Source organism: Mustela lutreola, chromosome 3 (genome assembly GCF_030435805.1).
Source record: "Mustela lutreola isolate mMusLut2 chromosome 3, mMusLut2.pri, whole genome shotgun sequence".
NCBI classification, from domain to species: domain Eukaryota; kingdom Metazoa; phylum Chordata; class Mammalia; order Carnivora; family Mustelidae; genus Mustela; species Mustela lutreola.
In genome coordinates this window covers 107,086,849-107,108,640 of record NC_081292.1, presented here as the reverse complement: position 1 = coordinate 107,108,640, position 21,792 = coordinate 107,086,849, and the positions used below count along the sequence as shown (strand labels likewise).

The 21,792-nt window shown below is 52.2% G+C and overlaps 2 long non-coding RNA genes across 2 annotated transcripts; one reads left to right on the top strand and one right to left on the bottom strand.

Annotated features, from left to right (window-relative positions):
* Positions 1 to 311: 311 nt before the first annotated feature.
* On the bottom strand, positions 312 to 4,670 carry LOC131828090 (uncharacterized). Its single transcript, XR_009352229.1, has 2 exons — positions 4,514 to 4,670; positions 312 to 1,994 (listed from the first exon to the last, which is right to left on the bottom strand). It is a non-coding gene; the product is annotated as an uncharacterized LOC131828090 (long non-coding RNA).
* Positions 4,671 to 12,718: 8,048 nt separating this feature from the next.
* Positions 12,719 to 16,541, top strand: LOC131826913 (uncharacterized). Its single transcript, XR_009351804.1, has 3 exons — positions 12,719 to 13,216; positions 14,587 to 15,241; positions 15,827 to 16,541. It is a non-coding gene; the product is annotated as an uncharacterized LOC131826913 (long non-coding RNA).
* The last annotated feature ends 5,251 nt before the right edge of the window (positions 16,542 to 21,792 follow it).

The window sequence follows — 21,792 nt, the reverse complement described above, 5'->3', positions numbered from 1 at the left end:
CGTGTTTGCTCAAAAAATTAAAAGTAGATCCAGTAATTTCCCTTCTGGGTATATACATAGAAGAATTGAAGGCAGGGTCTTGAAGAGATATTTGTACACCTGTGTTCCTAGCAGCATTATTCACAACAGCCAAAACACGGAAGTATCCCTAGTGTCCACTGATGGATATAGAGATAAAATGTGGTGTAAATACACGTACAATGGGATAGCATTCAGCTTTATGAAGGAAGGGCATTCCAGCACTTGCCACGATGTGGATGAACATTGAGGATGATATGCTAAGTGAAATAAACCAGTCACCACAAGACAAACACTGTAGGATTCCATTTATGTGAGCTATCTAAAGTAGTCACATTCGGAGAGACAGAATATGGAATGGTAGTTGCCTGGGTTGAGGGCAGCAGGAATGAGGAGCTGTTTCATAGGAACAGAATTCCAGTTTTGCAAGATGAAAAGAGCTCTGGGGGAGAATGGTGGTAGTGATTGTGCAACACTATGAATGTGCTCGAGGCCACCCAACTGTAGAAATGGTTAAGGTGGTATATTTCTGGTTACGTATATTTCACCATAGTTCAGGGGGAAAAAAAGTTTTCTGTCTTGCTAGGCTGCCCTTTCCCTGGTCTTGTGGTTAGTGTGAGCAGGTTTGGTTGGGACATTTTTTTGTTTGTTTGTTGGTGTCCTTTGGGGTTCCTGCTTTGTTGACTCTTTTGGTCCAAATCTGGTGTATATGAAGCAAAAGACAAAAGAACCAAAACACTTGGCCATTTCACCACTGTGTGATTCCTTGGGTTCCAAGTTCCCCAGCCAGCTGGCCTTCTCCTGTCTACTCTTCAGAGTCCTCTCTCTTATGTTTTTTATATAGGTGATGATCAAGGTTTTCAGTTGTACTTAGAGGGTAAAATAGAAGAAAGAACAGCTACTCCATCTTTCCGAAAATGGGAGTCTTGGTCAGCTATATTTTGTTAGTTCTACAGGTAACACTGATACTCTCCAAGGACAGACTACTTAATTCGCATCTGAGTCCCAAGTTCCGAAGGGCAAGGACTGGCTTGTCCTTGTGATGGTGAACCTGAGCTGAGCACTGTTGATCTGTTGATCCTGGTCACCCTTTCCTCTACAAAGCAATGAAAAATGGCTTCATCTGGCCCTTGGATACCATTGCTGGGAAATGATGGTAGCAGATGACGTCCATTCAGCAAAGCTACTGTCTCTGCCGCCTGGCTGGCTTTGGATGTGGTCCAAGAACGTGTGGTCATGGTCTCCAGTTCCAGCCCCAGCCAGTCCTGGCCACCTTGGGTGAGGCTTTCAGCTGGGCCGGATTCTTGGGACCTGATTTAATACACACTGAGCATGTTGCTCACTTCCACTTTGGCCTACTATGTCTCAGGCCACTTGGCTGTCTGCAGGCTGGGTCTAGGAGGTAAGCACATTACCACCCCGCCCATTCTACAGATGGGAAAAGCAGAGGCAAAGAGCAACTTCAAAGGGATCCTGTTTTCATGAAGTACTTCCCCCAAATTTAGGTTCTTCTCTTAGTGTGAACTGTGCACTCAGGAGAGTAGCCAGCATGGGAGAATTCATAGCTAGGCACTCAACAGTGAACACTGGTTGAATGAAGGAAGGAGGAATTTCTCATTTCTTCTTCATGATGAGCTTCTATCTTTGATGCCATTTACTTCAATTTCCCACTCAGTGCAGGAACCCCTTCTGTAATCTTCCTGATGGATGGTCATCCACCTTGAATACCCCCAGGGATGGGGAGTTCACTCCCTCCAGAGACAGCTCTTCCCACCTTTGGACAGCTAAGAAGAGCCCTGCTCCTGCTTGAAGTTTTCTTGTTTGGGGATTTGGGGGAGGCTGGCCTGGGTGTCGGAGTCTCAGACCCAGCCACAGGGGGATAACCGAAGGAAGAGCTACATCTGCTCAGTCTGGGGAAGAGAAGTCGTTAGTGAGGTGAGGGGGTGTGACTGGAGCCCTCAGTTCTTTTCGAGGCACTGCAGATACAAAAGGAGAATAACAGAGCAGGAAATAAGTACGGTGGGCACAGAAATAAAAGCTTTAGCTAAGAGCTAAAAGCTTTCGTTGTGTCATCTCACTTAGACCCCATTACAATCTTCTGCAGTGACTCCAATTACACCCCCTTTACTGAGGGAACTGAGGCACAGGATGGATAAATCACATGGGCCAGGTGTCTCAACTGGTAAGGGGAGCGGCTGGCATGCAAACCCTAGTGGGTCTGACCTGAGCCCGCCCTTCCACCCCCATATGTATGTGGGATGTGCAGTGCTGGGGTGGCTGGAATCTGGACAGGCAAGTGTCTGGTTACCTGAAGAACTTTCTAGAAGTCAGAAATGTTGGGCCAATGGAATTAGCTGCCTCTGTAAGGTGATGGGCACCAACATGGCAAAAAAGGAAAAGTGAGGAATGAGTGGTGTTTGCAGTGTAACTCTGAAGCTAGAAACTTCTTCTCTGGCACCTGTCTCTGAGTCTCTCCCCAAATACTAGGCCTCCTGAAAAACCAGGGTCCTTGGGGTCTGGTCTTGACCTTGTTTCCAGGAGCTAAAAAGGGGAGAAAGGTTGATGGAGGTCTGGGTTTTCCCAAGCAAAAGACCCAATCCCTCAAATGCCCAGTGATATGGTGAGATGAGCCTCAGAGAGAGCAAGTCACTTGCCCAGGGCTGCACAACAAATACACAGCTCAGCTGGGGGACCTGGGAGGGACAGCCCTGTGCTTGGAGGGGGCAGGGAGCTTGTCCTCATTCAGTCCTGGGAAGCCTCAGAGGAGGGGCTGAAGTCAGTATTGGTCAAGGGACCTCCCTCTCCCTCTGGGTCGCCAGGGACTGGTTCTGGACCCTGGAATCGTGTGCTGAGAATAGTTTAGCCTCCGGTTTCTTTCCTGCTGGTGCCTCAGGCTCAGGGTCAGCTGATAGCTGGTGCCTGACTGGGAGTGAGGTGTTGGGCACGTGTCTAGTCCACTGCTGCCCTCAAGAGACCAAGCCAAGGTCCAGGCGGCGCCGGGGCTCATGGTGGAGGCCGTTCTGTGGTCAGTAGAAGCCTCTGTCATGTCAGGGCTCTGGGCCTTTTTCCATGCGGCTTTCCTTCAGCTCTTCCTGTACTTTAGGAGAGTAATCAGATTATTCCATGCTGGGGCTCTGTCCCCTGCAGGCTGAGGAGTGACCTGGCATCTGGATGACAGGGAGGATGAGTCCTCTGCTGGGACAGGCCAACGGCGGCCGGGGGTGGGAGGGGCGGAAAGGGAGGTCCGAAGGGGGATAGGATTGAACGGTGGTGGCAGCATCAAGTACAGCCCAGCTCCTGCTCATTCGGGAACCCTCTGTCCAGGAGACTCACCTAGGGAGTGGTTGAGCCCCCATGGGTGTCGTTTCATGGGCCAGGAGGCTGTGTCACGTGCCTGAGGTCAGCCTTCTGGTGAGTGACAGGCTGGAAACCTGACGGGGTTGGAGTGCCCCTAGGCCTGTGGTCTTATTGCCTCATGACAGTGCTCTCTTCCCATGGCAGGACACTGCTTGGAGCTTTGCCAATGCGCCCAGGGTGCCTGCATGCACCGCCTCCTTGGCCCCCTGAGTGTCAGGGGTGGGCAATGGGGTTCAAGTGGCCCCCTCCTTCCCAGAAGGGCTGTTCACCCTCCTCCATCTGCTCCTCCTAAATGGAGGCATGTGCCCTCCCCAGACATCCCTGCTGTCAAGAGGGGAAGGGCCCATGGAGAGCACCTTATGTCCTCTTTGACAAACCAAAAAAAAAAAAAAAAAACCACACACAAAAAAAACAAAAAACCAAAACAAAACAAAAAAACCCTGCAGCCCAGAGAGGGCAAGAGGCTTGCCTGGGACCACAGAGCAAACTGGGGGCAGGGCCTGTGTGGAAGCTGGGCATCCTGACTCCCAGGCACACACATGTCTGTGAGCAGAGCCTCCATGTTTGCCTTCTTCCGAAGATGATACCCTGTCACATAAATGTCAGCAGGAGCAGGCACAACCATTACCAGCCCTGTCCAGATGTTTAAATATTCCAAGCACCTGTAAAACTGAGCAGTTTGCTGGTGGAGGTGGTTCGGGCTTCCTAGGGCTCCCCCCAATCCACTGGAGGCACTGCTTCTAGAAACCACGCTCCACTAATTCTCTTGCCTCCCGCTACCTCTCATCTGAAGAGGGGCCCTGCTTTCCTTGCCGTGGACAGCTCCTGGAATGCCAGGAGCTCCCTTCTGTTTGGGCGAGAGGCTGCTGCCAGCCTCAGTTTCCCCATCTGTGACAGTGGCTCCATGCCCGGCAGGCTGGCTGGAGTGAGGCAGGGGAGAGAGGGCTGTGAAGGCAAACCAGCCACTGTCCAGAGCCTTTTGTCCCGACTTAAACTGCAGCGGCCGACCTGTGCGCGCCAGCCAGGGCCTCTCATTTCCTTTGAGTAAAGCGCTGTCCCTGCGAGAGGGAGCCACGGACCTCAAAGGCCGGCCCACAAAGGGGCCCTGACATCGTGGGGAACAATGTCGCCTGTTTACCTGACAGATTGTCCGCTTTCTTTTCATCTCCGAGGAAAAGAGCTCCCGCTGGGAGCCGCTAATCCCAGAGTAAACAGATGACCTCGTGGTGCTTTTCTTCCGGAGGTGGGGTGCCTAGCAAGCGCCCCAACTGTGCAAACAGACACTGGAGGCCTCCTGCGCCTCCGGGGGCGTGGCCCGGGGCCCGCGCGGGAGGGGCCCTTTGCTCCAGCCCGCCCTCTTTCTCCCTTTGTGGCTTCTGGTTGAATGGGGAGAAGCTCAAAGGCAGGGGCCAGAGAGGTCAAAGCCAATTTGCCCGGCCAAGCATGGGGGAGGAGAGAAGGGGCCAGACCAGGCGTTTGGGGAGGCCTGACCTTCACCTGGCTACAGCCCCTGTGGCCTGTCCCCAGCTCTCCTGTGGACACTATCCTTGACAGAGCCTCTGTGTCCTGGCCACTCCCTTACTGGCTGTGTGGCGGGAGGCCAGCAGCTGCTCCTCTCTGAGCCTCAGTTTTCCCATCCAGAAAGCAGGGATAAAGACACCGGTCTCTTAGGGCTGTTGCAAAATACTGTGTGCTCTCAACAAGTGGTAGTGACTCACGATTAGAGAGGAAGGAGGCTGAGTTTAGAAAGCTGGAATTAGATGCCAAGAGAGTGGGGAGGGTATTCGGGGAGGGGGCAGAGAGAGCCAGGACAAAGCCACTCAGTTGGAAATGAATAGCGCTTGTATGCGAGACAGCAAATAAGATAACCTCTGAAATAGCATAACACATTGTGGGGTTATCTCTGGGAGGGGACCCAAATCTTCCACTTCCTAGGGGTGTGACCTTGGGAGAGCTATTTGGCCTCTCTGTCCTTTGGTTTCCTCCTTTGTAAATGGGGATGAAAAGTCCTATATCAAAGGGCTCTCCCGAAATGAAAAGAACCTGGTACGTAGTATATACTCAATAAACATTAGTTCCTAGGGCTTAGCAAGGGCAGGATCTTTATTCCCTGCAAGGAGCTGAGGAGGGGGGGGGGGATCTGGAAGAATAAGAGACGTAGGAGTCTGGTCTCACCTTCTTTGGATGCTTCCAGAGACAGCCCTTTCCTTGGGCAGCGGGGAGCTCGGTGCCCCCTCACACATGCTGAGCCCCCCAGGTGCCCACGAGGTGCCTTCCCACCTACCCTCTCCTTGGCCATGCGGCCAGGCAGTGCGTGTCTCTTCTCAGCATTCAGGGCTTCTGTGCCTCCCAGCCCCTCTTTGGGGTTGAGAAGGTGGCAGGTGACTAGGTGAAGTGGTGTCTTCTGGGGTTCCTCAGCTTTTCCTTTTTATTTTTAATTTTTTAATTTTTAAATTTTCAGTTTCTTAAAAGATTTTATTTGTTTATTTGTCAGAGTGAGCACAGGCAGACAGAGTGGCAGGCAGAGGCAGATGGAGAAGCAGTCTCCCGCTGAGCAAGGAGCCTGACGTGGGACTCGATCCCAGGACGCTGGGATCATGACCTGAGCCGAAGGCAGCAGTTTAACCAACTGAGCCACCCAGGCGTCCCAGCTTTTCTTTCTTTCTTTCTTTTTTTTTTTTTTTTAAGATTTTATTTATTTATTTATTTTTAATTTTTAATTTTTTAGATTTTTAAAATTTTTAAATAAACATATAATGTATTTTTATCCCAGGGGTACAGGTCTGTGAATCGCCAGGTTTACACACTTCACAGCACTCACCATAGCACATACCCTCCCTAATGTCCATAACCCCATCAGCTTTTCCTTTTTAAAGGGAAGCAAGGAACAAGAAGGAAAGGCGGGGAAGGGTTGTAACATTTGATGAACGTTAAAGCAAGCTTGCATGTATCAGAAATGCCTTTGGCCCCAGTGAACAGCAACTTAAACCGTAGCGTCAACAAATGGAGTTTTATTTTTCTAACAAATTAAGAATTCTGGACATGGGCGGTTTCTGGTCTTGGTCAGCTGCTGGTGATGCCGGCAAGGGCTGGCCTCTTTCCAACTTTCCACACACGCTCAGCACATAAAAGCCTACTGATCACCTCAAGGTGGCAAGATGGCTGCCTCAGCTCCATCGGGAAAGTAGAGAGTTTCCCGAGAGAGTCTCATTGGTCAGAAGCGGTCACATGGCCACTCTTAGCAGCAAGGGATGCTGGGAACGCAAATTCCCACGTATACTTCCCCCACCCCAGCAGGGTCCGGGTGCTGGGTGTGTCATGGGGGCCAAAGGAATGGGTGTCCAACCATGCGCTCAGTTGCCTGCCAGAGGAGATCGTGTTTCTCACATCCTAGTCTTACAGACGGCCAACCGGTGCCAAGGGCAGAGAAATGCTTTACTCAATAAGCACTTTGATTGATTTACTTTGACATTCTGGGCCAGCAACCAAAGATGCAGAGATAAAAGCCACTCCCTTGTCTTTCAGAGAGAGAAGGAGAATAATAATAGCAATAGTAACAATATAATAGCTAAAATTCACCAACCATGAATGTGGCACTAGGTAGTGCCAAGTGCTTGCTGCGCACTTTCTAGACTTTATCACCTCAAGCAACATGCATGATCCTACCTGCAGTGGAGGAAACTGAGGCACAGAGAGGCCCACAGCAGGCCACCCTTCCCCTCACAGTGCACAAGGCAGTAGATAGAAGAGCCCAGTTATGAACCTGGGTATGAACTGGGTTCTCTGGCAACCCAGGGGATAAAGGAGACCCCAGAGAGTCTCTGGAGGTTGGGTGAGGTGTATAGGGTCTGAAAGTGCCAGTTGGAACTCCACAGGCAAGCAAGGTGGGGAAGGTGTCCCAGGTAAGGTTAGACAGCTGGGAGGACGCATTAGAAGTGACATTAGCAAAATCTGAGAAACTGTAGGGGATGTCCACCCACACTTCCCCAGAAACTTGTTTCTTTAAAAGGAATATAGAAATAAAATTATACTTGTAAAATCAATAAGCGACATGAATAATCAAAGAAATAGAATAATATTGAAAATAAAATCCTGTAGTTTATAAAATTGTCAAAGATTAAAAACAAATAAATAAACAAACAAAACAGCCCTCAGACTTAATGCTGATGATGGGGCAGTGAAAAAGGAAATGCTAGGGGGCGCCTGGGTGGCTCAGTCTGTTAAGCATCTGCCTTCAGTTCAGGTCATGATCTCAGGGTCCTGGGATCAAATCCTGCATCAGGCTCCTTGCTCACCAGGAGCCTGCTTCTCCCTCTGCCTGCCACTTCTCCTGCTTGTGCACTCAATTAAATAAATAAAATCTTTTAAAAAAAGAAGGAGGAGGAAAGGGAGGGGAAGAGGGGGAGGAGAAGAAATAATGCTGGCACATAGCGGGGAAGGAATTGGTGTAAACCTTTAGAAAAGCAACTTGAAACATATTCCTTAAAATGTGCTGATCTTTTGGCTTGATTTCTAGAAATAAATGCTAAAGAAATGACAAATAAAAGTAGATAACGGGGGATGCCTGGGTGGCTCAGTTGGTTAAGCGGCTGCCTTCGGCTCAGGTCATGATCCCAGCGTCCTGGGATCGAGTCCCACATCGGGCTCCTTGCTCGGCAGGGAGCCTGCTTCTCCCTCTGCCTCTAGCCTGCCACTCTGTCTGCCTGTGCTTGCGCTCTGTATCTCTCTCTTTCTCTCCCTCTCTAACAAATAAATAAAAATCTTAAAATAAATAAATAAATAAAAGTAGATAACGGCACAAGACATGATTTATTGAAATGAGATTTGGGGTTTTCTCCCTTGCATTTTCTTTCTCAGTGTCCCCAGATTTGTAGCCAGACCCCTTCTATTCTTGAATCCTAGGGGGCATTTGTAGAACCCAACCAGAAGCTCCTTGAAGGCAACATTTTCTCTTGCTGTTTTGGTTTTTTTGTTGTTGTTGTTGTTGTATAAAAAGAAAGTTCAAGAGAGAAAGTATGTGGGCAGTCACAGTAGAACAGTGGGAGGAATTTTAAGAAGGAAGGGGGCAAGATTCCTAGCACTGGCAAAGGAGCCTTAAGTCCCAAAGTTGGGACCTTGGCCCCCTGCATAGCCACATCTTAGGACATGGCTGTGATTTTCCAAAGCTCACTGTCCAGAAAAACTGGAGTCATAGCCATATCCCAGTGTCCTGAACCTCCAACCAGGCATATAGCAGCAGCCATTAGATATCAAAGAGCATGCCCTCTGGGAGGACAGGTGTTTGTACAAACCCCTGGACCTTTGCATGGCTCTAGCAGACATGTTCTCAAAATGACTGAGGCCTCCAGGGTGATTTAAAGAAAACTGAATGTGACATTTTCACCTATCTTCATTCATGAGGAAAGAAAAAAAAGGTTTTAAAGGTAATTGAGTATAGAGTTATTATCTTGTTTTGATTTTTTAAAAACTATTAGTTAAATATTTTCCATAGGAAGATACCAAAGTCCCCTGCCCTGTGTTCCCTAACCTCCAGGCACATACCTTTACGGTAGCACCAACCTTGCTGGGAGGGTCATTATCTATATTTAGTGCCTCACTGTTCTTCGAGGTTCTCAGGTCCTAGAGACTCATCAAGACCTGTCTTGTTTACCTCCATATCCCTAGTGTCTTGCACAATGCCTGGCAAACACTCAAGGAATGATTGAGTCCACGAATAAATGAATGAATGAAAGGACAAATGAAGGAATGAACGAACGAACAGGTGTCTGGTATCTGGGATAAAGAGCCCGGCAAGGCCCATCCCTGTTGTCCCCACACAGATACTCCTGGCAGGCTGAAGGACTGTGTACTCAGAAACAGAGTTGACGGCAAGCACATACTCCAGGGAGTGTAAACAGCCCTCCTCCGGGCCAGGGCCGACTGGCAGCCTCGCGGGCAGCTTGCACAATCCTGTGGGCTGCTGTGATTCTCATTTTTGGGGCATGGAGTCATCTCTGCCACGGGCCTCTCCCTCCTTGCCCTGGATTGTCTCTTGGCAACATAAAAGGAACTGTAGGTTTGTTGTCGGTGGGAAGCAGTTCAGACCCCACCCCCACCCCCCCCCATCCCTCCGGAAAGCCAGTCCTGATCAACTAGATCTGCCCAAGTACCCCGGGAGGCTGGAGCTGAAAGGGAGCTTGGAGGTCCCCCAGATGGAACTCTTCATTTTACAGATAAAGGACCTGAGACCTTAAGAGCTGGGGACACTGAGCGGACTGTGATCGTGGCAAAGTTTGGCATAGAGCTGGGTGTCCTGGGATGGCAGCTGGTTCCAGAAGCAGCCAAACAGGGCTGTCAGTTCCTGCCCAGCCACTGTCCAGCCGCGTGAACTTGGATCGGGGCTGTGTCCTTCCTCAGTCCTCATCCCCCATCTCTGTGGGGCTGCTTGCAAGGCCGCCGGGGAGCCTCTGGTGTGATGGTACTGAGCACAGTACCCAGCTCAGACTAGTGCCTTCTGCCTCCTGCCTCCTCCCACCCTTTCTTTCCTAACTTCTCCCACTCACCATTCCTCACCATTCCTCCAAGTCCGGGCGTGAACGGCCCGGGCTTCCCTCTGAATCCCCCACTGCAGGACAGTTGGCTTCCTGATTGGCTGTCCCTGCTGTGGTTGCTTCTCGATTCATCAGTGGCCGCCCACTTTCTCTCCTGCTTTTTCTGTTCTCACACACCTCCTCATCTTGCCAAATTCATTCATATTTTCCTTTCTCTCTCCCTTCCTGCAAACTTTCCCAAGCCTCTGCTGTGTGCCAGGCCCCTGCTGGGAGGAGAGGCTCACGGTTGCCACCTGCCCTTTCAGGCCTCATCTCCTATTCCAGAACAAGGGCAAGACAGGAGAGGAGCGCTGGATAGCTGGGGCGACGCTGAGTGTCCACGGAGTCCTCTGTCCTAGCTCTGGTTTCTGGAACACTGTAGCAGACAGAAGAGTGACCATGTCCTAACCCCAGACCGTTGAATGTTACCTCGTGTGGCAACAGGAGCTTCAAGGATGTGGCTAAATGAAGAGAAGGGGAGACTGTCTTGGATTAAGCAGGTGCACACAAGGCCCTTGCAAGAGGGAGAAAGAAGGTCAAAGAGGAGAGATGTTATCCTGTGGGCTCTGAAGATGGAGGACAAGGGTGCCTGTGCCCCATGGCACCCTGGGAGCTTTCCAAAAGAATCCACCCCTGCTGACACTGTGATGTTAGCTCCAGAGACTCATTTTGGACTTCTGACTTCCAGAACTGTTAGCAGAATAAATACGTGCTGGGTTAAGCCACTAAGTTTGTGTTAATCTGTGACAACAGCATGGGCAAACATAGAAGACCACGAATCTCTGTCCTCTTGCTGGGAGATGGTCCAAGTGACTAACTCTAGCTAATGCAACGTGAGTGCAGGGGACACACCTTGCTTTGGCCTGAGCCTTCCCTCTCACCCTGCACAGCCTGTGATGATATTGTAGCAGGCAGAAGTGCAAGATAGTGGTGCTGCTGGCAGCCTGGGTCCCTGAGTGACTGTGTGGAGAATAGTGCCCCCACCCTGCCTTTCCACTGACAGTCAAAACCTCTTAGGATCTGGGGACTATTTGTGACTGCAGTGTAACCTAGACTTTTCTTTCTCTGGGAGCTCTGAGGAGGCTCTTGCTTCACAGAGGCAATGATTAAATCTTGGGAAGACAGATAGGCCCTTAATTGCATGAGCAAAGGCCTGGAGGGGTTGGAGTCTTTGGGGCTGGCCCCGGGGTGCATGGTGGGAACAGAGGCTGGCTGCAAACTATGGGGAGAAAATCGGGAGCAGGGCACTGTCATGACTCAGGCTATCCTGTCTCCCCCAGGTGGGCTCCAAGAGACTTAAACGCCTTTCCTAGTGTGCTGCGGAGTGTGCATCTAGGGTTCCCCTTGGTTCATGTGTGTACACGCGTGTGCTGTGGTTGAGAGGCCTCGCTCTCTGGGCCCGGCTACGCATGGGACTGTGGGTGTGTGCGGCTATGGGTTTGGATAGAGCTGTATCTCCAAGGGGTGACCTGGGACCTAGGTGTCAGGCTGTGGGCGGGGCTCTGGTGCAGAAGCAGCAAACCGAAAATGTGCGGTGAGGAGGATGGTGCATGAGTGTATCAGAGCGAACAGAGCAACTTTGCAAACCCCCAGCAAAGGAAAAGCTGTGGGACATGGCGGTATCTTCGAAGGTGAGTGGTGGCTCACCATGCCTGCCTTTTGAGCTGTACGTGCCATGATTCAGTAACCTGGGCCCTCTCCAGGGGTGGCTGATCGCCGAACGAGCATGGGTCTCTCTGGAGGGGCCCGTGTGAGCCAAAGAACACTCTATCACAGGCCAGACTCGCAGGCTGTGTTTATCGCCCACATTACTCACCATTTTGTTACCTGAAATACATTTAATTCCTATTAATAACGAGCACTGTAGGGCATAGATTTCATCATGAGCATTAAATTACTTTATTGCAGTTTACAAAGCAGCTGCCTGTGATGTATGACGCACCACTGAGGCCGGGGCCTTCCCACACAAGCTGCTCACCTGCGTGTAGATGTTGACCACTGGGTGTGTGGAGTCAGGGGCAACGTGCTCTCTTGCACACTCACGGCAGCACCTGAAGGAACCTGTGGCTGGCTTGGCCAGTCTGTGTGGCGCTGCCGTGTCCCCAGCTGGAGTGACACCCGAGGCCGGAGACAGGAGCCTGCTTTCCCGAGAGTCTTCTATGAACCAGGGGCACAGTGAAGGGCTTTTGGGGCTCTCGTCTCAGTGGACACCAGGGTGCCCCCCCCCCCAGGGAGGGGCTGCATTCCTCATGTCACAGAGGAAGAGAGAGAGGGTCACAGAGGACCTGCCCACGGTGCACGGTGGGGCCCCCCTTAAATCCGGCTGGGCCAGCTTACATGCTGCCTGGCACTTTTGTCACATGCTTGCTTCCGCCTGTCAGAGGACTGGGTCTTCTTTGCCCTCCCTGCCAACCCCGTGGGCCCCTTTAAGATCAGGTCAGATGCTGTTTTTCTGCTGAGAGCCCGCAGGAAGATTACTCATTCCTTTTTATTTTCTTTTGTAATACAGTTTGTATCTTCCATTAATGGCTCAAAGAGGCTCCCCTTGCATTTGTTACCTACCGGCCCCCCTACCCCTGCTCAGTGCAGGGTTAGTAAGAAATGACGTCAGAGCCTATGAGGCTGAGCAGTCAGGGGCCCTGCTGGAAATGCTGTCCTCCCGCCTGCCGGGCACACACACACACACACACACACACACACACACACACTGCCTTTGCAAAAACAATTCCCTATTTGGCAAAGGGCAGTGTTTGCCCTGGGATGGGACCTTTCAGCCCCGCGCCAGGCCCTGTTTATTCTGGCACAGAGCACAGGGATGTCCGAGCCCTCTACGCTTGTTGAACTTCCTGGTTTTCTTATCATGCAGCTGGCCCCGCCAGGGAACAGGTGGAAGGCCGACTGGTGCCCAAGGGACCAAGAGAGGATATTGAGAAATGCCACAAATGCCTCTTGGGCCCCCCAAGGGAGAAGGAGCCATGGGCAGGGCCGCTGAGGGGCTGGTGGGGGCAAGGCAGAAGGAGCCGGACAGATTTTATAGGTAAAGCCTTCCCTCTCCTTCACCTGGCCTGAGCCTCTGTTCCCTGCTCCGGAGTTCTCTGCTCTGTTCGGCCAGGTCTCCTCGATTTCTTTGGACAGATCTTGCCTTGGCCAACCTCCACACCTTTGCCTGGGCCGTGCCTCAGAACTTTCTTCCAAGTCTCCCCTGGAAAGCCTAGTTGGTGGGTAGAATAAAAGAATGACCGAATCCTGAATCGTTCCAAGGGTAGGATGGGGTAAGTGAAAGACTGTCTCCCACACTATACTTTTCTGCTCATTTCCCTTCCCCTGGGCTCCCTTGCCCTCGGGGGCTCATCGGGATGTTTGCCCAGGGAGGCCGAAATGAACCCCCAGGAAGCCCTATGGACCCACGGTAGAACTTGTCTCTGCCCCGTCAGGAAGTCACAAGGCACAACAGCTGGAGAATTCTGCAGTAGGAGTCGGGGGTGATGGAGTGGGCGTAGGGGGAGGGATTCCAGGCTCAGGAGTCCGTCAACAAGGGTCAAGTCCTAACTCGCAGCCCTCTAGCTCTAGGACCTGAGGAGGTAGCTCCACCCTTCCCCAGCCAGCACAGAATGAGTCCAATGGCAGCTCCTTGCTTAGGAGGTTGAACCACAGTGAAGGGTCAGTGAAGCACCTTGAGCGGGAAAGATGTATTGTGTGAGCCTCTGATGTCACTCAAAGAGGATTTCAGACAAATGGTTGACCTCCCATCGCCTTTGTGCCTTAATCGCGCTGTTCCTTGACTGCCTCCTACGAAGCTCCTTATTTCACAACATATGAGTTTCTGTCCTTCATTGTCTTGGCAGATGAAGGGACTCGGTAAGCTGTGGCCAGGGTCCAAGAACATGCATCCTATAGGTGGCGGGGCAAGGGTTCAATGCTTGGTGGCTTGACTTGAAATTGCTCCTTCCTCTCTGTGACCTCAGCCCCTCGTGCTGACCAGGGGCCCTTGAGCTCTCCTGGCCTTCCTGGGTCTGGGGGCCAAGGCAGGAGAGGCAGCTGTCAACACGCATGAGCTAGAGGGGAGGGCCTCGAGTGCCCTCGTCAGACACCCTTGTTCGCCGCACGCCCTAAATCCCCACCATTACTCATGCTGCTGTGCTTCCTGTTGTGTATAGGCAAGACCCCTGATACAATGCAATCCACCATCTCCCTCCAGTGGCAGGCCGCAGCCGCCAAGGACACACCAACACTTGGTATCTAAGGAAGAGGTCCCAAGCCAGCAAGGTTCTGGTGAGGGGAACAGATTTAGATTGGGTCCCAGGGCGCCACCCTGGGAACTGGGTCCTGCTGTCAAAGGGAGAAAAGGCTTTACCAAGGAAAACAGAGAGAAGGAGAGAATGGTCTTGAGTTCCTCCTATGAGATTTTATGTATGATGTCTCATTCAGCTCTCTCAACAACCTTGTTGGGGATCGCCTGCTCTGGCTCCCATTTTATAGACGAAGAAACAAAGCACAGAGAAGTTAAGCGATTTGCCCAACGCCACACAGTTAACTCGGCAAAGGCAGGGTTCAATGTAGGCCTGTGATGACTTTCTACTTCTGCCAGGGCATAGTTACTCCTACCGGGGATGTGGTTATGGGAAGGGTTTCTTGTCTTTAGGCAGAGCTAGCTGGCCTGGCTAGAAGAGAGGTTTCCGGAGAGGAACCATTGGCACATCGATCAGGGGTCCGGCTCTGGCAGTTCCAGCTGCCCACCCAGGAGGGTCAGAAGCTGGAGGGGCTTTCACACCATTAGTCATCCCGGGTGAGTGGCAAGCAGACACCCATCGGGAGTGGGTCATAGCGGGGAGCAGGTGAGCGTCACTGAATTACTCATGTCCCCTCACTGGACCCCGTGGGGAACCAAGGTGAGCCAGGACAGCGGCCTGAGCCTGGGGGACCTCTACCAGGAAGATATACTACATTAGAATAAAGTGATTTGGCTCCACGTTGAAGGTCAATTGCAGTCTTTAGAGAAGATGGAGATGAAACTGTAGAGTTCAACAACGAGAAACCTGGAGACAACCATGGGGGCTCTCGTCCCCATCCTTCACACACGTGGATCTGATGGTTTGTGCGGCTGCCTCGTCACGTTTACTGGGTCCAGAGTGCCCCTGGGGTTCCTGGAACTGTTTACCTGTTCTTGCCTTTGTAGGGAAGTGGTGTCACTTGGTTTTCTGGATGCACAAAAGGAAGCTTCAAGAGATTGGCAGATCCAGGCTTACATGTGGTGAGAAGAACGCAGAGAAGGATTCAGACCAGAGTCCACGTTCTTGGTGAGTACTGTAGACATTGTTGGGAATCTGTGTCTTCTCCCTAGCCTCTTGTCAAAAGTACATCCCCCCAGCCTGGTGAGAAGTTCACTGCCAACAGCAGGTGTAGTGTCTGCATGCTAGTCCATGCAGAGAACCTATGCCATCCTCTCCTGGGGCCGGATGCGTTAGTTGTTTCGAATTTCTCACCGTTACAAGAACGCTGCCAGGAACTGCTTCAGGTTATGGTGATTTCGCAGGGCAATGCTTACTGTGGAGTTGGGGGGCTAGAGAGTGGGGACACTTGGAAGAACTCCTGGAGGCACTGCCCCATGTGGGCGTCTGATGTCACCTACCTCTTTTTGATGCACACATGTGGGGCGTTATTGGGCCCAACTCTTCTTGGTGTCCTCACCAAGCTTCATGAGGCCTGGGTGCCAAGGGCTCTTCATCTGGGCCACTTTTCCTCTATGAAAATTCCCACCCTCTGATTTCTACTCTTTGTTGATGTCTTCAACATGGGAGTACAGACAAACTAGACTGCAGTTAAGGCTGTGTGGTGGGACCACGAGACAGGGAGGGAGCCCACAGACCCTTTTCTGTCTGCAGACGGCCAGGCCTGCCCAGGCTCCTGGACAGAGAACTCGATCCCTCGTGAGTGAAAGAAATCAGCCAGATAACAGCAAGACAAGTTTTTCCCCGGTGGAAAACCAGGAGTTCCAGAATAATGAAGCCAATGAAAAGATGGGCTGAGTATGAGCTGGCATGTGTGACCATGTGTGTCCAGCGGCTTGTGCCACTAAAGCTCGGGTAGGGGCCTCCTGGGTGCCAGCCCCAAACTGGGCACTGTGAGGACCAGACACGGTCTCTGCTTGCGAGAGACTGAGGGGTGGAAGGGCCTGGCCCCAGTCGGTGCCTGGACAAAGCTCTCCTTCTCAGCTTTCTGTCGATGAGTTGAGTAACCCTGGACGTCCCCTGTGGGAAATTGTTCTTCCAGCCCCAGCAGAACCTGGAGAGTCCTCCTTTGGGAGAAGTCGGACTTCTCTTAGAACGCCATTTCTCTCCTTTCCAAAGGCAGAAATGTCTCTCTTTCCCATCCTGAAACTCTGTGCTTGACCCATAGGAAGGCATTGGCCTTCTGGCCTGTCTGAGCTGGGGCTCCCTCATTCTGCACCCGGGGGCTGGGTGTTTCTCACCCACCTTCTGGGTGTCAGGCCATGGGTGAACCTAGAAGAAAGGAGGGGTGATGGTACGGAAGTCAGCTATTCCTTCGTGACCCCAGATGAGGCCAGGCTTCTAGGTGGGGCATCGAGGCACCTGAAGGGAAGCTCAGAACAGGGGAGGGAGGGTAGGGGAGCTGGTCAGCCCCAGGGCTCACAGTCAGGAGTGGGCCTTTTCCTTAGGCAGCATTTGGTGAAAGAGAAACCTGTGCCAAGCCAGCTGCCCTAGGACAAGAGGTTTGCTTGAGGGAAAAAGTATATAGGGGTGTGTGTGTGTGTGTGTGTGTGTGTGTGAGAAAGAGCTGGGCCACTAGAATTTTCACACTTTAGAGCCCAGGAGATACTGCTAAGGGTCCTGCTCCACAGCACACAAGGCCTGGCCCAGCCAGCGGCACTGGCTCTTAGGCCCCGGCCAAGAGTAGGGACACAATAAATATTGACCCCCTGACAGCCTGGGCTGCTTTCTGTCTCTCACTCAGGGCTGGGGGATGCATGGAGGCCGGTGGGAATCTCACCTTACGCTCAGCAGCAGACTTGAAAGTACACAACCCCCAGGTATGAGGTTGAGGGTCCCCAACTCCTGACAGGACTGGCCTTGGGCAGGTGAGACTCCCTCCAGCTTCCCCAGTGAGCCTCACCTGCTTGGATGGAGCCCTGGCCCCAGGGTGGTGTCCCAAGCAGCTCTGATGGGAGGGAGCTGGGAGAAGCCCGCACTTCCTGCAGGTCTAGCAGAGGACGGGATGGAGCAGAGTTGAGGCTTTTGTGGGAATGCAGCCTCACAGGACGGTCAGGGGCTACTTCCAGTGAGCAGTCCCTTTCATGCCACAAATATTTACTGAACTCAAGCCAGATGCCTGGTTTTGCCCCCCAGAGAGCTGTTGTGAGGTGACGGGATGTGACGTGGTGGTGGGAAGGGCTCGGGGCGTGTTTGTCCGCCGGAGTCGCACTGCCCTCGGGCCCGCGGCTCATGGGAGGACTCGAGACCGAATGTCTGCAGCAGCAGAGGGACTTGCCTTATCTCCCTCCTCTCCTTGGACCCACTTGGCTATGGAACAGACAGATCTGAGCCTTGCCTATGTGGAAGCCGTGGTGGGAAAGTCCTAGAGCAAAGGACCAGAACTCCAGCTGAGAGCTTTTTGCTTGTAGACAGGCCGCTGAAGGCTCAAGGCTGCTGGCAAGGGTAGAATTGCCTTCTAAAACTTCCTTGATCCTTAAACAATCCTCAAAGAATGGTAGTGTCTTCGTCTTCTTGTCTGGTATTGCCTTTCTCCCCATTCCATCGGCCACTGGGGTCTTTCCTTCACCTTTCTGCCATGGCACAATCCATATTTGAACACCTTCCAAGACAGGGAGCTCAGTACTCTCCAAGCAGCAGGGTAGTCTCAGGAGGTGGCTGTCCTGAGGCTGGGCAGGTGGCAAGGGGCAGCTGGGGCACATGAGAAGGATACAGGCACTCAGGAAACACTGGCATGCTGAGAGAGGCCACAGGAGACAAAGAGACAAGACAGGGCACCCGACCTGAGCCCAGTCGTAGGCTCATCTCCTCACCTCAACAGCTTGAAGGGCCAGTGTCCATAGGACAGATGGACTGATTGTAGACCACCTGTTGCTTTGAGGGATCCACAATCTGAACCCCTGGGGACCCTCGGGGATGGCGAGGGCCAAGCCTCCACAACTCCTCGGCATAGCACACGCCTGGGAGCACATTCGCACACACGCCGGCTGCCCTGGAGGCCAGAGAACAAATGGAAGTCAGATTCACTCTCCCAGAAAGGCCTTCCAGAAAGGAACCAGCAGACCCAGAGCTAGCATGCTCCAGGTGCGTACACTGCCCCCTTGAGCATCCATCAGAGACCCTGGCTGTCCTCGCGGGCCAGTGTTGACCAAGCAGCAGAGCTTACTCTCAGCTTCTGGCAGCTTCTAATGAGTAAGGGGAGTGAGTAGATCCAGTTTGGACAAACAGGTGATGGGCCTGAAACACAGTAGGTAAACTGGACTCCAGAGGAGGAATTTGCTCACTGTGCTGCCTGCGGGAGACCAGGAGCACCTGCTCCGGGGAAACGCCGTTTGGCGTTTCTAGTTACGTTCCTGCTCGTTCTTCTATCTGCATATCCAGTAGGAAACAGGTTTTCTAAGGCAGCCGGGCTTGCTCAGCCACCATGAGGGCTTGGTCCTGAGAACATTCCTCAGACTCTTTGGACATCAGGGGTGCTCCGTGGGGCTTGGGAATGGCTTCCTGCCCTGTATGGACAGACAAAGACAAAAGTCATGTGTGTGGTTCAGGGGGCGAGTTTAGACTCCAAAGCTACCTTTAAAGGTCCCTTTATGCCTCCCCCTTACCCCTGACCTCACACTGCTCTGCCTCTCTCTGTTGGCCACGTGATAGGCACCGTGGGAAAGGTGTGAACTTCAAGGTCCTGGAAACTGGGTTCCAGTGGACATTCCCTCACTTACTCATTGGTTGCTGTTGAGCAAGATCACGTGTACAAACATTTTCTGGGTTTGTACCTGGGAATAACAAAAGTGATCAGCCTGAAAGTTGTCAAGGGAGCTGAATGGTTAAGACATGTGAGAGTCCCTGCCGAGCTGGGTGTCCGGACTCTGTAAGTACTCCCTCCAGCATTGCTCGTTCCCTGCTCTTGGCCCAGGGTGGCTTGGGGGCCACTTCCTTCACAGGCAGCCCTGAGTGGGGGTTACGTCCCCCACCCCTGGACCACGCTGAAGCCCCACTCTTTTAAGTCAGAGCATCCACCTGGCCCCATTATTCTGTACCCATACCCGAAGGACCTGATCCTAGCTCTGCAGACAGCCCAAACCTGACATGGTCAGCATACTCCATTGTCTGGCCTTCCTTGGAGGGGTTCTGGTAGCTGCAGATTCCTGGGACTTCAGGATAAGCCTGGAGACCTCTGAGCATGCTCTGCCCACTGGGCAGGGACAACAGGGGTTGCTATTTAAGAGAGACATTGGCCCAGTTCTCTGGTCCTCTTCATGTCAGTCAGTACAACCGAAAACATTTGCAAACATTTTACCAGGGCTCAGCGGAGCCCAGAGGAGGAGAAAATACGCATCCCACCTTGACTTTGCAATCTCATGAGAGAGATCAGCTGAGCACCCAGAAAACTATCAGAGAACAAGAGCATGTCCTAATAGCAACTTCATGTGCATTTGAGGGCACAGATTGTGAGTCTTCATTTACTCAGCTATTAAAGGGTTTTCACGCCTGGTTTCCCAGGCCCCTGGGGGTTTTTGTGGGCCTCAGGGGATGAGGAAGGGACTGTGGGTAGGGACCCAAGACCCCCCACAGCTTAGCTCCTTAACCAGAATGATCAATACCTACGTTTCCTTTATTGGCAATTAGGGTTAATTTTATTGGAGGGGAAGAAAAGAGTGTGGAAACCACTGGATAAGCTGAATTCTAAGTCTAGAAATTCTGCATCTAGAATTGTTATTTAGAGAAGGAGAATCGAATGCTGTATGTAACTGTACGGGAGGAAGAGAGAGTGTGATGCCTATGGGGAAGGAGACTCAGTCTGTCCCAGGATGATGACTGACCCCTCCCACCATCTGTCTGTCGGGCCGCATGTGCTCCTCTGGGTGGGGTTCCCAAGGCTGTGTTGGTCCCAGAGCTCAAGGAGGAGAAGTTCTTCATGCACCCTTGCCCCGCGCACAAGCTGCCTCTTTACCTGCTATTCCATGGAGGCACACAAGCTGCCTCTTTACCTGCTATTCCATGGAAGACCCAGCAGTGGGTTTTGCTAGAGGGAGAGTCTGCGTTTTATGGTCCATTTTGGAAGGTCTTTATCTCTTCTACTTTGTTCTATCAAAGCAAATGATACTGCCATGAAATGCAATATAAAATGTATAAGGCACCATAGCATAGTTAATATGGCCCATTGATCCGTGCCTACTGTAGGCACTTAATAAGCTCAGGCACACGCTGTCTTTGTCCCTGTGGGGTTGCATGAAGACAAAGGCACTGTTTACTGAAGAACACCTTTGACGGGTCCATCTCCTCGTCTTGGTATCATCTCAGCCATCTTCCAAGAAACCTCAGGAGGCAGGAACTTCTGGTCCTATATTTTAAATGAGGAAACAGGCTCAGAGAGGGTGAGTGATTAGCTGAGGGTGTTGGAGCCTGCATTTGACCCAGGGATGACCCCCAAGTCATCTCTGTTTCTGTGATTCCACCCTCATTGTTTCTACACAACCCTTGCCAGGTCTGAGGCTGTGATTAGGAGGGTACTGGGCAACAGGGAAATGGGGATCGGCACTTCTTCCCCCCGACACACACCTCTGCTTTCTGGGGCTTAAAATTCCAGAAGGTTGAGGGAGGAGGTGGGGCACGGAAGAGCCAAGCTCTGGAATCCAGGAAGTGGTCACAGGGTTTAGAAAACCCCAGGCAGTGGGGCCACCACTGGCAGCAGGGACTTGGCCTGGCCGGGGAGGGGCACAGGGGCAGGTCCCAGAGGTCTCGACGACCAAGAGTCAGGCGGCGCCGATCAGCACCCCCTTGAAGGACTGGCTCAGTGAGAGCAGGGCTGGTCAGTGGGCGCATGGATTTCCGTAGGTAAAAGCACAAAAGGGAGTACAGAGAAAACAGATGCCCAAGGTCCTTGAGCGAGTTAGGGGCAAAACCCATCTCTTGCCTGTCTCCTGCATAGTTCCCAGTTCCCAAGATTCCTTGCGCCACACACTGAGCTCTGGAGTCCTTTGGTGCATTACCTGTTCTTGTTATCTCTGCCTTTTGTACGTTACCTGCTCCTTTCTCTGCCTGTTGAAAGCATGCTTGGCTAGGACCATGCTTTCCCTGGTCCTTCCTCCTGCAGCTCCCAGCCTCAACTTTACCCACAAACACTGTCCACTGGGTCCATGGGTGTTTGTACAGTGTCGCCTCATCCGTTGACATCAGGTCCCCACATCCTGAAGACAGGGTGGTGGGAAAGACGAGGTCCCTGAGGGCGAGTTCCGAGACTGAATTCCAACACGGCCATTTGCTCTGGATATGAGCCTAGACCTGACTCCAGGGAACCTCTGTTTTCCGCGTGCCAAATGGGCAGAATGGCCAGCACCCCCCACCCCAGTGAGGGACACAAAGCCCTGGACGGCGCTGCCAGGTGAGACATTTCTGTGACCTTTGCCATGCAGAGCTCTCAAACAGTCCCTCCCCTGCAGAGGAAATGGTTGACTTTTCTTGCTTTCAGGGTGGTCTTATAAAGCCTGAATCTGCTGGCACCTTCCCGCATGGGCCTCAGCGTCCCTTCCCATGTCATCACTGGCTTTGGAGCTCTGGCAACCTCCAATTCCTATAGCCCCAGCACATACTTGGTCAGGCACTTCCCTCCCTTGATAGAG